This window comes from Eptesicus fuscus, chromosome 12 (genome assembly GCF_027574615.1).
Source record: "Eptesicus fuscus isolate TK198812 chromosome 12, DD_ASM_mEF_20220401, whole genome shotgun sequence".
Lineage (NCBI taxonomy): Eukaryota > Metazoa > Chordata > Mammalia > Chiroptera > Vespertilionidae > Eptesicus > Eptesicus fuscus.
In genome coordinates this window covers 61028887-61044542 of record NC_072484.1, presented here as the reverse complement: position 1 = coordinate 61044542, position 15656 = coordinate 61028887, and positions in this window count along the sequence as shown.

The following is a 15656-nucleotide window of genomic DNA, read 5'->3' as shown; positions in this document are numbered from 1 at the left end:
ACGTGGCCCCTGTCCCCTCTGTCTGCTGTGTGTCACGTGGCCCCTGTCCCTTCTGTCTGGTGTGTGTAGTGAGCCAACAGTTGGAAAGTTCCTTCTGAAGATGAAAGTGGCAAGTCTGAACATGGTGGACTAATTAGCAAATAATGCACAAACCTCTGTTTATAGTTTCATCACTTACATACATTTAACAAATGCTTTTTGAAAACCTACTATCGAGAGAGATGTCACATCAGAGGCGAGTTGATCAGCCACACGACAATGTGGGGAGCACTAGACGTAATAAAGTGCTACGGGACCCTAGAGGGCTTTCCCTTTTAAAGTGGTTCTCAACCTTTCTAATGCCGCGACCCTTTCATACAGTTCCTCATGTTGTGGTGACCCCAACCATAAAATTATTTTCGTTGCTACTTCATCACTGTAATTTTGCTACTGTTAATGAATCGTAATGTAAATATCTGTGTTTTCCGATGGTCTTAGGGACCCACAGGTTGAGAACCGCTGCTGTAGAGCCTAAGACCATCGGAAAACACAGATATTTACATTATGATTCATTAACAGTAGCAAAATTACAGTTATGAAGTATCAACGAAAATAATTTTATGGTTGGGGGTCACCACAACATGAGGAACTGTATGAAAGGGTCGCGGCATTAGAAAGGTTGAGAACCACTGCTTTAGGAGGTCGTGGAAAGTTTCACAAGAGTAGCAATTAGGGGCAGAGCCAGCCTTAGAGAGGTCTGAGGTCATATAATTTGGGTTTCCCTTTAACAGAAAGTATCTTAAGGCTGTCATTTTACAAAAGCAACACGTGTCCATGTGAACAGTTTGCTAGAACCCCTCCCTTGCAAGGCCTGATGCTATGTTTCGTGGGTGTCACAATGAAGTTTCATTAGATGAATTAGATCTCTATGTTTCCACATGAATAGATTTTTTAAAGACATGGTTAAGTAGATAAAGTAAGTTGAAGAACATGGAACAGTATAATATAATGTAAGGAAAAAAATGTATAATCCCTACAGAACCATACCACATCCAGTTTAAGGCTACACACACCAGAGGCTCCTGGGAGCCTAATCATAATTCTCCTTGGAGCAATGATTCAGTATTTGCTAATTAAGGGTTCAGGGCAACTTTGTAGAACATTACTACTGATCAACGGTAATTTGTATAATATATAAATGTTAACTATTCATTTTAAATAGTGGATACATGAATACTGTTGTATTATTCTTTATCATATATCTATATTTTGTTGTTCAAAAAGAAAAGATACAGTTTGCTTTGAAGAGTAAGCACAGAATAATTTAAGAATTTTTTCTTTCCTGTTACTGATATTAGCTTTATATATACACTTACAATTCTCACATTAAAAAAAAAAGAAGGGAGCAGGGGGTTCCTAATCAAGGATTTCAAAGAAGATTGCTAAGGGAATCTTCAGCACCACATAAACACTGAACGGCTCTTTTTTCCTTTTAATTAAAAATAATTTCAATTATACTTGATACTCAATATTATATTAGTTTCAGGTGTTCAGCAGAATGGTTAGACATTTATATAACTTACAAAGTGATCTCTCCCAATATGTCTTGCACCAACTTGACATCATACATACTTATTACATTATTATTGACTATATTTCCTATGCTGTACTTTATATCCCCATGACTATTCTGTAACCACCAATTTGTACTTCTTAATCCCTTCACCTTTTATCACCCAGCCCCAAAACCCCTCCCATCTGACAATCATCAGTTTGTTCTTTGTATATATGAGTTGTTCTATTTTATTTGTTCACTTATTTTGTTTTTTTAGATTTCAAATATAAGTAAAATCATATGGTATTTGTCTTTCTCTGTCTGGCTTGTTTCACTTAACATAATACCCTCTAGGTCTGCCCATGTTGCAAATGATAAGATTTTATTCTCTTTTTGACTGGGTAATATTCCATTGTATATTGGGATATTATAATACTCTACATCTCCTTCATCCACTCCTCTTTTGATTAGAGCATTTAATCCACTTACACCTAAAGTAATTATTGATACGTATGCCATTTTAGTCATTGTTTTCTGATTGTTTTTGTAGTTCTTCTCTGTTCTCTTCTTATTTATTATGCTCTTCTTTTCTATGTTGGTAATTTTCTGTGGTGTTGTGTTTAGATTTCTTTCTCTTTATTTCTTGTATATCTTTTGTAGATTTTTTGTGTGTGGCCCATGTATACTAAGCTACGGCAGTCTATTTTAAGTTGATAGTCACTTAAGTTTGAACACATTAAAAAACAACTAGCATTTTTACTCACCCCCTTCACATTTTTCTTTGTCAGTATTTTTTACTTCGTGTGTGTGTGTGTGTGTGTGTGTGTGTGTATCCATTAATTTACTGTTGTAATTACATGTGAGCCTTCTACTTTTGCCTTTTAACCTTGATAGTGCAACCCGGGCATATGCTCTGACCGGAATCAAACCATGACCTCCTGGTTCATAGCTTTACTGTTGGCTGATCCATTGCTTTTATTGTTTGCCTTTGTCAGTGAGATTTTTTTTCCTTTGCCATATTTTCTTGTTTATATTGTAAAAAAAAAATTTTTTTTCCTTCATCTTTTTAAAGAAGCCCCTTTAACATTTCTTGTAATACTGGTTTGGTGATGATAAGCTTCAGCTTTTTCTCATCTGGAATGAAAGACTCGTTTTCAATTGCTGTATTAGTGTCAAATTAGACCTGGACTTCATTCACTTTAGAATCTGTGTTTAGATTTGCATGAGAACATTTCAGCTGGCCAAACCTCACCTGCTTGTCTTCCTAACCCTAACACCGAGCAGATGAAAGCTGTTTGTCCGGAGGGGCAGTGGGATCCAGCTGGAGGAGGAGAGAAGCCAGTTAGAATGAGGTCCCTGCCCGAGGCACCATCCCAGATGCGGCCCGTGGAGCCAGGCGGACAGCCAGACACGGAACCCCGTCCCTCAGAGGAGCTGCTTAGATGGTTGCCTTTTAAGTAAATGGTTTATATGGAAGCCAGAGGTTTGCTTTTCATCTTCATAGCAAGGACAAAGTTGACCCCTTCTTCCCTTTCCAAATCAACAATTCTTTCTATTATGTAGTAAAGAATATAGGAAGTGAATCCCCTTCTACTTGGCTATTTTAGCAACAGGTGCTGCACTGTAACTTTTGGGCCTATTCTAGTTGATTATAGCAACACAACACATAAAACTTCCTTTTAAAAAAAATCTTGATATATATATATATTTCCTAGACTATTTTCAATATTCAAAGAACAAATGGGTCACCTATTAAGCTGGGCAGTTTACCAAAACGCTGCACTAAATCTTTAGAAAGAATGTTGTTTTTCAAGTGCTGAGTTGGTGAAGGCTTTGTGGGGAAGAGGCCAGTTTGGCTATCTTCTGAGACCCAGCCAGTGTCTGGGATTTGTTCGCTCAACTTCTGTCATTTGTGTTCAATGTCTCCAGTACTGCAGAAATCAAGAGGGAGACAGCAGAGAAGTTTCCTTAAGGCGTGTATATATCCAGTGACACAGTAAGATGAAATAGGTATAGAATACACTTAAGCTGATGGTCCATGTGGCCATAGTTCTGTCATGCAGCTAGGATTTTATCAGTGGCCTCAGAATCTTCCTCTCACCCTCACTCCTTCAGCCAGCCTTTGTGGCTTCATCTTCCACATCGTTAATGATCCACTCACAAGATAAGCCTCTCTGTTTGTTACTTCAGTGACAATGACCTTCACCTTGACTGCCTTTCAACCACCTGTTCCTGGGGTCAGAGTCTGCATTGTGTTGTCATCCAGAAGTGCTCCATCTCTGAGATCTTAGGGTTCAGGCCATTTGCAGAGACTGCTAGGAAGCACTCAATTGCCAGGGAAGGGGCAGCTATTGAGAATAAAGCCCAGATTTTCTAGTCTCCCAACTAGATGTGGCAACATGACTAAGTACTAGTTCCATGGGATGTAAGCGGAAGGGATACATGGCAACTTCTGAGAACTGTCCCCATGGGAAGGAGGTAATTCATTCTTTAGTCCTTCCTCCTCCTTGCTGGGTGGAATAAGGATGTGATGACTGGGGCTTGCGCAGCCATGAATTAGAATCATGCTGAGGGTGACAGAGCTGCATTATAGAGGCAACCTGGGTTCCTTATGAGTGTGGCTTTCATCACTGCCCTACATTGCCTGTTTCCAAGGGAGAGAAATAGGCCCAGTCTTGTTTAAGGCACTATTCTTTTGGGTTGTCTGTCCTTCACAGCCATTCTCAATCCTAATACAGGCTGGGGCAAAAGTAGGTTTACAGTTGTATGTGAAACACAAGTTTATTCTTGTATTGTTATTTATTAATGATTGTATTTTTTTCCATAGAAACAACTGTAAACCTACTTTTGCCCCACCCCTTATTTATCACTTTCTTTCCCCCATTATATTTGCATTTCAACCTCAAGAACTCATTGCTTCCAGGTGCTCTCGTGGTATTATTTCCTTCGCTATTCATAGTCTCTGTCCAGCCTCCGTAGCCCACACAGCATACATTGTGAAGTGACTCAGTCACACGGTGGCCTGTTCATTTCCAGGACACACAGAAATTATTCTGCTGTCCTCGCATCTGTGCAATGGGGGATCTGTTTGCTCATCAGAGTCCAAAGGGAAGCACTGCTTCTCTCATAGCTGCAGCTACAGCCCAGAGGACAAACATCTTACCAGGATCACTGGCCCTGAGAGGGAGCCGTGACACCAAGCAGAACGCGTGAGTCGGGGAGATGTGTGCAACTTTGTAGACAGCGTCTAGTAGGGCCCCACCTGGAGCAGAGCTATGACTTCCTTCGAGATGGGCTGGCCCACTCAGGAGGGAAGTGGGGCTTTGGGGTGACATGCTCTCTGGATGGCATCTTAGGTGAGGGATGACTGCTACTGCCCAGGTGGAGGTTACCAGGCGGCTCTTCGTTTGTGGGAGCCATGGATCTATTATAGACATGGCTTTTCAGAAAGTATCTTCTCACAAGTCATATCAATGTTCCTTTATTATCCACACAAGTTTTCCCACTGTAATTTTTTCTTTTCTTTTCCTGAAAAATCATCTCTTATTTGGAGCTGGGAGAAGACACAGGGGGATCTCTTTGTAACCAGTGCCTTGGCATGACCAAGAGTGTGAAATGAATGGAGGATGGACAGATAGATGGATGAATGGGTGGACAGAGAGATGACTAGGCAAACAGGAAAAATGAATAATAACAACTATTTCTATTAATAATGTTAATTATTAATATACTAGAGGTCTGGTGCACGAATTTGTGCAGATCCCTTGGGCTGGCTGGTGGTTGGGGCCTTTGGGGCCATCTTGCCCAGTCTGGATTGGGGCGATCGGGGCTGGCCAGCTGGGGGGAGGGACCATGGGAGGTTGGCCAGCCACAGGAGGTTGGCTGTGGGAGCGCACTGACCACTGGGGGGAAGTTCCTGCATTGACTGTCTGCCCCCTGGTGATCAGTGTACATCATAGTGATCGGTTGACTGGTCGACCGGTCGTTCAGTCATTCGTTCGGTTGCTTAGGCTTTTATATATATAGATTGGTTAACATTAGCTATTAATAATAATATTTAAAAAATTAAAACCAGGAATTGAGGCAGAAACATTGAACATCTCTTTATCATCTGGCCTCACTGGCAAGATAGGCACCTAGAGTTATCAAAATCCAACAGGAACTTAAAACACACTCTAGTCCAAGCCCTGCTTATTTGTTATCCAGTAATTATGAATTTCATGGTGGCTTAACCTGCACAATTAATAAAAGAATAAATGTTGGAGGGTAGTGTATATTTTCTGGAAGATTTTCAGATATTGCTTATTCATGTGAATCACCTATTTTTGGTAAAATGTCATCTGACAGCAGCACAGTATTTGACACATGTCAGCACATTAATGTTCTTGGCCTCAGGCTACCGCAGACACTGGCACGTCTCTGTTCTTAGTCAGCCTCAGCATCTGGTGCAATGGCTCCAATTTAACCAGCTTTGTTTGCAACCGCGTGCATGGGCCAGCATTTTCAGGTTGCACCACAATAAATTTCAATGTGTTGATACTTTAGCGAATGCCTGGCTGGGCAGTTTTTTGATGTGATGGTCTGATAACAAAGCTGTACGTTCTATGAGGGAAGGGACCTGGCCTGTTTTGGCTCCTGCTGTATGTGCAGCCCATAGCAGAGAGCCAAGTACAGGGTAGAGGTAAAATATTTTGCTGAATGGCTCAATGAAAGTGACCTCTGTGGGAAGACTGGAATGGGACTTGTCTCTTTGGTACTCAGGGAGGTAGGTGTCTGTTTATAGGTCTTTGGGTATGAACCCCTTGTATACCATCGCAGGCTTATGCAGTCTTATTTGAAGATGACCACAGAGGGTTGAACTTCTCATCTTCCTGTGACATCAGTGCTGAGTAACCAGCAGAGCAGCCATGCCTTCCCCTGTATCCCGTGGCACTCAGGCCTGTTCTAGAATGCTATTCTGAACTTATTTGTGTGTATGGATCTCCTTCTCTTGAAGGCAGGAACCAGGTCTTATTTGACTCTTGTCCAGAGTCTAGCAGAGTGGTCCATAGGGATGGGTACTCACTATGTGTTTGCTGAGTGAATGGACAAATAGACATAAAACCTAGTTTCACAGATGGCCCCCAAATGGTGCACAGGTAGGGAACAGATTACCAAAGATATGTTTCTGGAGCTATTCAGAACTGCTTTCGGAAGATCTCTTCGCTGAGCCAGGGGCAGAGGATAAGTGGTGCAGAAGAAACAAGTACTGGCTGTTGGCTGCGAACATGGGCTTTGGGCCAGACCACCCAGGGTCTGAACTCTTACTGCCTATTAATGACCTCACCTCTCTGAGCCTTGTTTCCTTGTCCATAAGAAGCCTAGATTTATTGTATTAAATGAAACAATACCTGGTATATGGTCAAGTGTTTAACAAATTATTATTGCCATGTATACTATTAATTAAAAATTTTTGGACATATTGGCTCAGTCAATAACCATGGGGCCTAATTGGAGGGAAGAATACAGATTGGAGGCAGAGGGGAGATGTGAGGTTTCTGACACCTCCCTCTCCCCGTCAGCCCCTTCCTTCCTCCTCTGCAATAGCTCAGGGTCTGCTTCAGCGTCTCCTGGAGGCCGCTCAGGGGAGTCTGAGGGTGGGCAGGGGCCTCCGATCGGCTCCGGGAAGAGCAGTTTATGGCTGAGGGAGCAGCCAAGTGACCAGAAGACCTGAGCAAGGGAGAAGTGTGGAAAGGATTGAGAAAGCGTGACTAATGGAAAACAGGCATTCCATTCAGGCCCCCAAATCCTAGCTGCATTAAAGGAATGATGTGTGTGAAAGTATTTTGTGAAGCCATGAATACAAATGCAAACCGTAGGTATTGGCATTTCAATGCCCTTATTACTGTGCTATGTGTATGTTTAAGCTACGCAATGTGTCTTTCAGGCTCTGTGGTTAGTCTATTCCTTGAATTGTAATGCACTGCGTGTGTGCGTGCGCGCGCACACACACACACACACACACACACACACACACACACACACACTGGAAATGAGAGTACTAGATCCAACAATCATTTCTGGAGGTTCTACTAATTTATGCCCGGCCCTGTGAGGTTACACGGAAGAGACCCCCCTGCCTTCATGGCTCACCACCGCGGATGTCTGCAAAGCCATAATGCATTAATTCATGGTTCCACCGAGGCCAGGGAGAAGTCGCCGTAGCTTTTGTCTCACTGCAAGTGGAAGGGCAGAACGAGGCTGAGGAAGCTTTAATATAAACCAGGCCTCCGTGGCGGGTGCACAGCAGTCTGCACCTGCTCTGGCCCCCAGGGGTGCGCTCCTGGCCCGTGGGAAAGATCTGGTGATTTCAAATACAGAGGAAGAGGCAGTGATCGGACTCCGGGACAGGCCTCATTCGCTGCATGGCCCGCCTGCATGTGAACTAAAACCCATATTACGGTTTTTAAAAAATGCTGGAGTAATGTGCTCACCAGATGCGGCTACTTAGGCTCCCAAGAGTGCGGGCTTTGATGTTGCCAGGCAACGAGGCGGTGCCCTGCGCATCCCCAGAGCGAGTCCCCCGGCTCACGTCACCGCCCACCCCAGCCCTCGCCTTGGCCAGCAGTTTGCTGTCCATTTGGTCTCGCAGGCGGCGAGTTAATACTGGCTCGAACCTCCAAACCGGTCCCCGGCTGCTTTATGGGGCATTTGTGGCTTGAGAACAGCGTGCCAAATTTCTGGCTCCTCCCCGAAGTGGGTCAGGTAAATTGAGACAAGATCTTCAGTGCCTCTGAGAATTCAATGCAATTTGGGCTTTGAGGACACTGTTCCCAAGGGGAAGATGTTCCTGCCCTGTTACTTTGGGATTTTTGCCTTAATCAGCATGGTCTGGGGTGGAGCCAACAAGGCAAGAAGTGACTGGAGAGGTCACCTCTGAGGAGATGGTGGCTTTTCACACCAAAAGCTCCCTCGGCTTTCTTGGGGTGGCAAAATTGTCAGCACTGGTGGCCCTGCAGCCCTGCAGCACGTAGCCGTGGGGTAAACTCTGCCTCAGCGAAGCTGCTCTAGGATTCCCTCTAATTGAATGGGGATAGGAAAGTTGTTGGTTTTTGTTGGGAGGAGTGGACTTGCTGTTACTGGGGCGGGCACCGCAGGCCCGCCCATGGCCGGGTTAGTGTTGTGCCCTGAGGCAGCTGGAAGCCTGGCACCTCCACCCGCTGCCTGTCTGGGTGAGTGGAACACACAAGCCCAGCCAGAGGGTGGAGGCAGGGGTGAAAGCCACCAAGGCCAGGGTGGAGCAGGGGGTGGCGCCGGGCTGGGCTGCCTGAGTCAGCACTGACGTCAGCCAGCATCCCTGGGCCCAACAAAGGGTGGGGGCTGGGGACTAGGAAAGTTTTTAAAACTGTTTGCATGTCGCCTTACAGAGCAGTGGCAAGTCAATTGTCCATCCCTAAATAAAGGGGTGAGGGCATAATGGAGATGAGAGGAGGTGGACTAAATGCCGTCTCCCCCTGCTTATCTCACCCAACTAGGGGTTGGGGGGAGAGGGGAGACCTGGGACAGTGCACGGACAACCCCTCCTTAGTGTGGACACACATAAGTAAACAAAGTACACCTGTGGTCATATCTGAGGGTGCTGGGTGCCCCATCTAGTCCTGTGGGTCTATACTTTCGTTCACATGTTGGGTCAAAATATTACATTATCAGGAGTGGAAGTGCCCTGTCTTCTCCATAATCTGTGCAGCAACTATAAGTCCCCAGTGTCTGAATTCATCCTTTTGTGTCAGGAGGTATGTGAGGATTTAACAGGCCATGATCCCTTTAGAAAGGATTCCATACTAATAAAAGAAACGGTGGTAGGGAGACATTGCCTTTCCAGAACACATTGAAAAAAATATTCCAGTCAAATAGGTCAGTTGAGGCTATTTTACAACCTTTAAAAAAAATGAAGTCAATGAAACTCAAGACATGAGTTAGTCTATTAAGCTCCAGGACAGCGGCAGATGCGCTGAGATGAGCCCACATGCACCTGACAGCCTACATGTGTCCCATAATGGGGCCAATTCAACAACACAGGCTGCCCCCATCTGCCTGGGCAGGGTGGCTAAGGGAGTGCGCATGGGCAGCTGCAAGTGTCTGCTCAGTCAAGCCTCAATAAATGCCGATGATTACCATGCAATCTTGAGGTAGCCAACAACCTTTCTGATCCTCAGTTCCTTTGGCTGTCATCTTAGGACAATAACCTTGATTCATAGGATTACTGAGCGATAATAATTAAATGAGATGATATGAACTTGTTTCTTGAGCAAGTATTATACGACAGGCTCTTTGCTAACTTCCTATCTCACTTAGTCCTCACAGCCACCTTGTTATTCCCATTATACAGAATGAGAAGACAGAATGCCACAGAGGGTAGAGTCTGGATCTGGTTTCATGTCTGACTGGACCTCACATTCCTAAATCTGGCTAAGACTATGGCTCCCAAACAGCGCTGCAAAATTCTGATTTTGCCCAGGTCTCACCCCAGACCAAGTACATCACAAGGGCTGGAGTGGCAAGCAGGCATTGGGTTTTTGAAGCCCTCATCCTCCAGGTGATTACTGGTTTGGGAACCACTAGGTTAAGAAATTCTGCTCTCAGTAGTTCTCAATCGTGACTACACAGTAGAACCACCAGGGAAACATCTAAAATATACTGAAAGCCACACCCAAGGGAATCCGATTGATTTGGTCTGGGTCAGGCCATGAGTTACTTATTCCGAGTGATTCTGAAATGCAGGCAGCTGGAGACCACTGTGCTAAGTTACAGGGAAAGCACCTGAGAAAATGGTTGCATTATTAAAATTGTATAGCAAGTAAAGCTTTGGTAAAAATGCTTTTAAGATCTTTTCCAACTTGTCCTTGTAATTCCCTAGGAAAATCAGTTACTCTGGTCTCAGTTTGCTGGCTCAAGAGAGGAACTCAATCTGTACTTTTTCAACAAGGGTAGCTAGAGAAAGGGGGAAGGGTAGGACGCAGTATCATTGGAAGATTTCGTTCAGTTGTTTCTGCTTCATACATGTAATCAATTAGTTCAACAATAAGCACAGTTTTACCTTCATCTACCTTCTTAGCTAAAGGAACTAGATTTATTTTGTGTTTTTAAAATTTTTTTTATTGATTTTTAAAAATATATAGAGAAAGGGAAAGGGAGAGAGAAACATCTATGTGAGAGCGAAACATCAATCAGCTGCCTCCTGCACACCTCCTACCAGGGATAGAGCCCAAAACCTGGGCATGCGCCCTGACCGGGAATGAATCAGCAACCTTTCTGTGCATGGAATGATGCCCAACCAACTGGGCCACACTGGCCAGGGCTAGAAGTTTTTTTTTTTGTTTTTTTTTAAAATATATTTTATTGATTTTTTACAGAGAGGAAGAGAGAGGGATAGAGAGTTAGAAACATCGATGATAGAGAAACATCGATCAGCTGCCTCTTGCACACCCCCTAACTGGGGATGTGCCCGCAACCAAGGTACATGCCCTTGACCGGAATCGAACCTGGGACCCTTCAGTCCACAGGCCGACACTCTATCCACTGAGCCAAACCGGTTTCGGCTAGAAGTTTTTTTTAGTATGAATTCAATATGGATAATTAACTTTGCATAGCTCTTACCTCTTTGTTAACATAAATTAACATTTTATTTATTTATTTATTTATTTATTTATTTATTTATTTTTATTGATTTCAGAGAGGAAGGGAGAGGGAGAGATAGAAACATCAATGATGAGAGAGAATCATTGATCGGCTGCCTCCTACACGCCCCCTGCTGGGGATCGAGCATGCAACCCAGGCATGTGCCCTTGACTGGAATTGAACCTGGGACTCTTTAGTCCTCAGGCCAATGCTCTACCCACTGAGCCAAACCAGCTAGGGCTGAATCAACATTTTATATGCTGTGAAAATTTGATCTTCTGCTTTGATTTCTTCATATTATTTATACATGCACTTCCATTTTTTTGGACAGTGATTCCAGTCAGGAGGGACTAAGAGATGCTGCCCTAATAAATAATTCCCAAACCTCAGTGGCTTAACCTACCAGGACTTATTTGTCCCTCATGTTATATATTTGGGACAGTATCATTGGAATATTCAGGAGGCAGTATCATTGGAATATTTAGTTCAGTTGTTTCTGCTTCATACATGTAATCAATTAGTTTGGGTCTGTGTATGACTGTCACTCAGGGGCCCAGATGGATGGACACATGCTTCCACAAATGCCAAGGCCGGAAAAGAACAGAGGACGTGGAGTATCGGCTCTTAAAACTTCCAGCAGGCAGCGGCGTGACCTAATGAGACAACACTGACCTTTCGGTGGGCGTCCTGTGGTGTAGATTGTGTGTGCCCTCCTGTTGTAACTGAGCCTTGATTGCTATTTGGAGGGATTTATTCTCGGGCTGATTGGTTTTAAGGACTGGCCATGACTACAGTGGAGGAGCTGTTGTGGGGGGGCTGACCCTACGTTACAGGATTTGCTTTAGCGGGGCTCTGGTGCCTGCTGAGTCTGCCCATTGAGCGCATCATTTGTGGAAGTGATTGAGTAGTGCTCTGGTGTGGTCTTTAGCTGGCTACCAGGTGTGTTGGTTCTGGGGCCTCTTGAGAGGTTCAGACCAAGGTCAGCTGCCACCTGGGCCCTGCTGAGGGCCATCTGGCACGAGCTACAGAGTGATCTGCAGATAGTTGCCACTGGTCCTGGGCTTGGAGGTGCCTGTGAAAGGCTAAGCTGCACGGAGACTGGCTGCCGCCAGTGCTGGAGTTGGGGTTGCTTAGTGAGAGGGATGGGACAGGAAGCCAGATGATGCTTGTCTGGGGACTGTGAACCTTTGAGAGGTTTTAAGAAGGTCTGAAGCATGAACCAAGACAGGCCATTTGTATGGAAAAGCCACTGGAAGCAGCTTGGGTGGGCCAGGAAATTGGGGTCAGGATCTCAGGGAGTCACCAGTGTGGGGTGAAGAGTGTGAGCCAGGTTGAAAGAAAATCAGATATGATGCCATCCTGCACTTACAGCAAAGGAACAGTGGCCTCTGCCAGCACTTCCGTCTAGGAGGAAGTTGCCCCTCTAGCTCTCACCTGAAGCCAGATGATTCCGTTCCTTCCCGTAGGCCCAGATTGAGTGAGTCTGTCAGCAAGTCCAAGCATGGGCCCTTTAAGAGGAATGCTTGGGACTTCAGCAGCCCTCGGCTGACGCAGCTGCAATCCCTGCTGGTTTTCACAGCCAGAATTTATGGGCACTTCTCTCCCTCGCATTGGGCCCTGGGCTGGGAGCATTGTGTGGTGCTGGGACCCCTCACCCCCCAGTGGGGGAACTTCAGAGCTGAGATATCTCTCCTGATTTCTATCCACCACACATGGGTATGGGACCAGCCTGTTCCTTATCTCTGCCCCTCCTACCAGTCTCAGTGTGGCTTCTTCTTTATATCCTTATTTATAGGACTTCCGTTCAGCTAGATTTCAGGCGGTTCTCAATGACTGTTCTGTAGTTTAGTTTTAATTTTGGTGTGTTTGTGGGAGGATGTGAGTACCACATTTACCCATGCCACCACCTTGACAGGAAGTCCTATCCATTCTTCTAGATTAGGTTGCGCAGCACCTACTACTGTACCTTCCCAGCCCTCCCCCATCATTCCCAGGCCCAGAGCTCTTAGTTGTCCTCCTATAAAGTCAACTTTAAAGAGCAGGACCCCACTTTTACCAAATTACAAATGGCTGTTAATAGCTTACAAGGGCTGACTTCCTTTTGGAGAAGGATCAGACCTTAAAACAAATCAAAACAGGAGTAAGAACTTTGCTGTGTAATTTTGTGTCCTGAAGGGAAGGAGCTAAGAGGCGAGACTGGTTCTTCCTGGCCCCAGGCCACTGACAAAGCTGCTGGCCTGGCCTGAGAGGCAGCAGAAGAATAAATAAAGGCTTGGTTCAGCTTTTATCTGAACAACTGGGGTAGCTTTTGGAGTTCGGAAGTGGAGCCTGCCGGATCCTCAACAGCAGATCCTACAGCCCAGTTTTTAACGAGCAGCATGTGGCAAGCCTGCGATTGGTGACGCTAATAAACAGCACAAAAACCGCCCAAGCCACCATCAAGGTTTCTCTGGGTCAACACAGCAGCCTTTTATTGGGAAGCCTTCCAATCTTGCCCCTTCTTATCCTACGTCATAGTAGTCTGCTAAAAATGCCTCCCTTGCTTAATATCTTTTAATGGATCCCCCAACCCCCAGCATAAAATTCAAACTCTTTCCTGTGGACCATGAGGCCTCTCCCAAACTCCCTTGCTCAGGACACAGTGGCCTTCTTTTGCTTCCGGGAACACACCAGGCTCATGTCCACCTTCTCATCTCAACGTTGTAATCAGACATTCCCTCTCCCTGGCTGACAGCTACTTCTTGTCCAGTCCTCAACTCCAGTGGTATCTCCTCAGGGAAGCCTTTCAGTCACTCTCCATTACCCTTCACTTACTTATTTACTACGTGTTTCTCATCCCTTGAGTTAAGAAGAAGCATCAGGTCCCAAATGGAGTCACTTGTGCTAAGCTCATGTGAAAAAAACAACATAATACTTAATATCTAGCCTTATCTCAGCCTCAGCTTCTTCCACTGGGGATCGAGCCTGCCACCGGGGCATGTGCTCTGACCTGGAATTGAACCAGTGACCTCTTGGTTCTTGGGTCAATGCTCAACCACTGAGCAAGACCGGCTGGGTTCAGAAATGTAAACCTGGAACTACCTGCCAGCACTAGTAAGATCATCTGTGGTAGGCTCCCTCCATTCCCCTTAGGAGGCGGACATTGCCTGAAACAATGCATTTCGTGCTAATCATTTCTTTTTTCTGCCCCCTTTCTGTCTTTAAAAACCTTCCATTTTGTACAGCCCTTTGGAGTTCCTTTCTATTTGCTCTATTCATGGTTCCATAAAGCCAATAAAATCTTCAAATTTACTCAGAGGAATTTTTGTATTTTAACCCTAGAATATAAGCTCTGGGAAAGCTGGGAGTTGGTCTTTTCTGTTCATCTCTAGTGTTCACAACTCCCAGCATAGCATGTTGCACACTTTAGGTACATAATAAACCTTAATTTCTAAAAGCCTGGGAAGTAGGTATGACTGTTACTATTTTTCAAATGAGTCTTAAAGAAATGGCTTAAAGTTGCATTACTTTAAGTGTTCCCACCAGGATTCATATTTAGATTTTCCCCTCTCTCAGTGCCACCCTGATTGGAGTGACCCAGAGTGTATTAAAGACCCAGTGTCATTAAAATTCATTCAAACAGACACCTTGCTTATGACTCAACCTGACTTCTTGCTATACTGGTTCCAATGCACATTGCATTCAAAGAATAACGCTGAAAGGACTAAATGCAAATTGAAGAAAAGCAGGACAAGTAGCATATGTACTGGTGGCCACTTGGAGCAACTATGTTTAAGAATCAGAGCTGCCGAGTGGCTTGATTATGTAAATTGACTGATGAGTGTCCTGGTTATTCATTGTGAATTGCCTCCTTTTGGGGAATGCCCAAGGCTGTTTAAAGTAACCAATAAGTACATCTCCATCAACTGGTGAATGAACAAGATGTGGTATATCCATAAAATGTAGTATCATCCTATATAATAAAACCCTAATAAGCAAATCGACCGAACAGTGGCACAACCAGTGGAATGACCAGTCGCTATGACACGCACTTATCACCAGGGGCAGACGCTCAACACAGGAGAAGGAGGCGACCAGCCGTGGTGATCGGTGGCGCCAGGCCACCAGCCAAGGCAGGTGCCAGCGGGAGGGGGTTGGGGGGAGGGCCAGATCGCTCCGCCTGCCAGTTGCCCCGCAGATTGGCCCTGATCACTGGCTAGGCCTAGGGACCCTACCCTATATATGGGGAACAGTCTCTTAGATTTAAAAATTAAAACCTGGCAAGGCTACTCTAACACTGAAAAAACAGGATGATGCAGCGAACTCATGCATGGACTCTGGCTTGCACATTTTGTGGTCAGCCCTGATTCTGACACTTATAACTGTGTGACAAAGCCAATTACTGAACTTCTCTCTGCTTCAGTTTTTCCACCCATAAGATGGGAAAATGGTACTACTGCCTCGGAAGGATCATATTATGTACTAC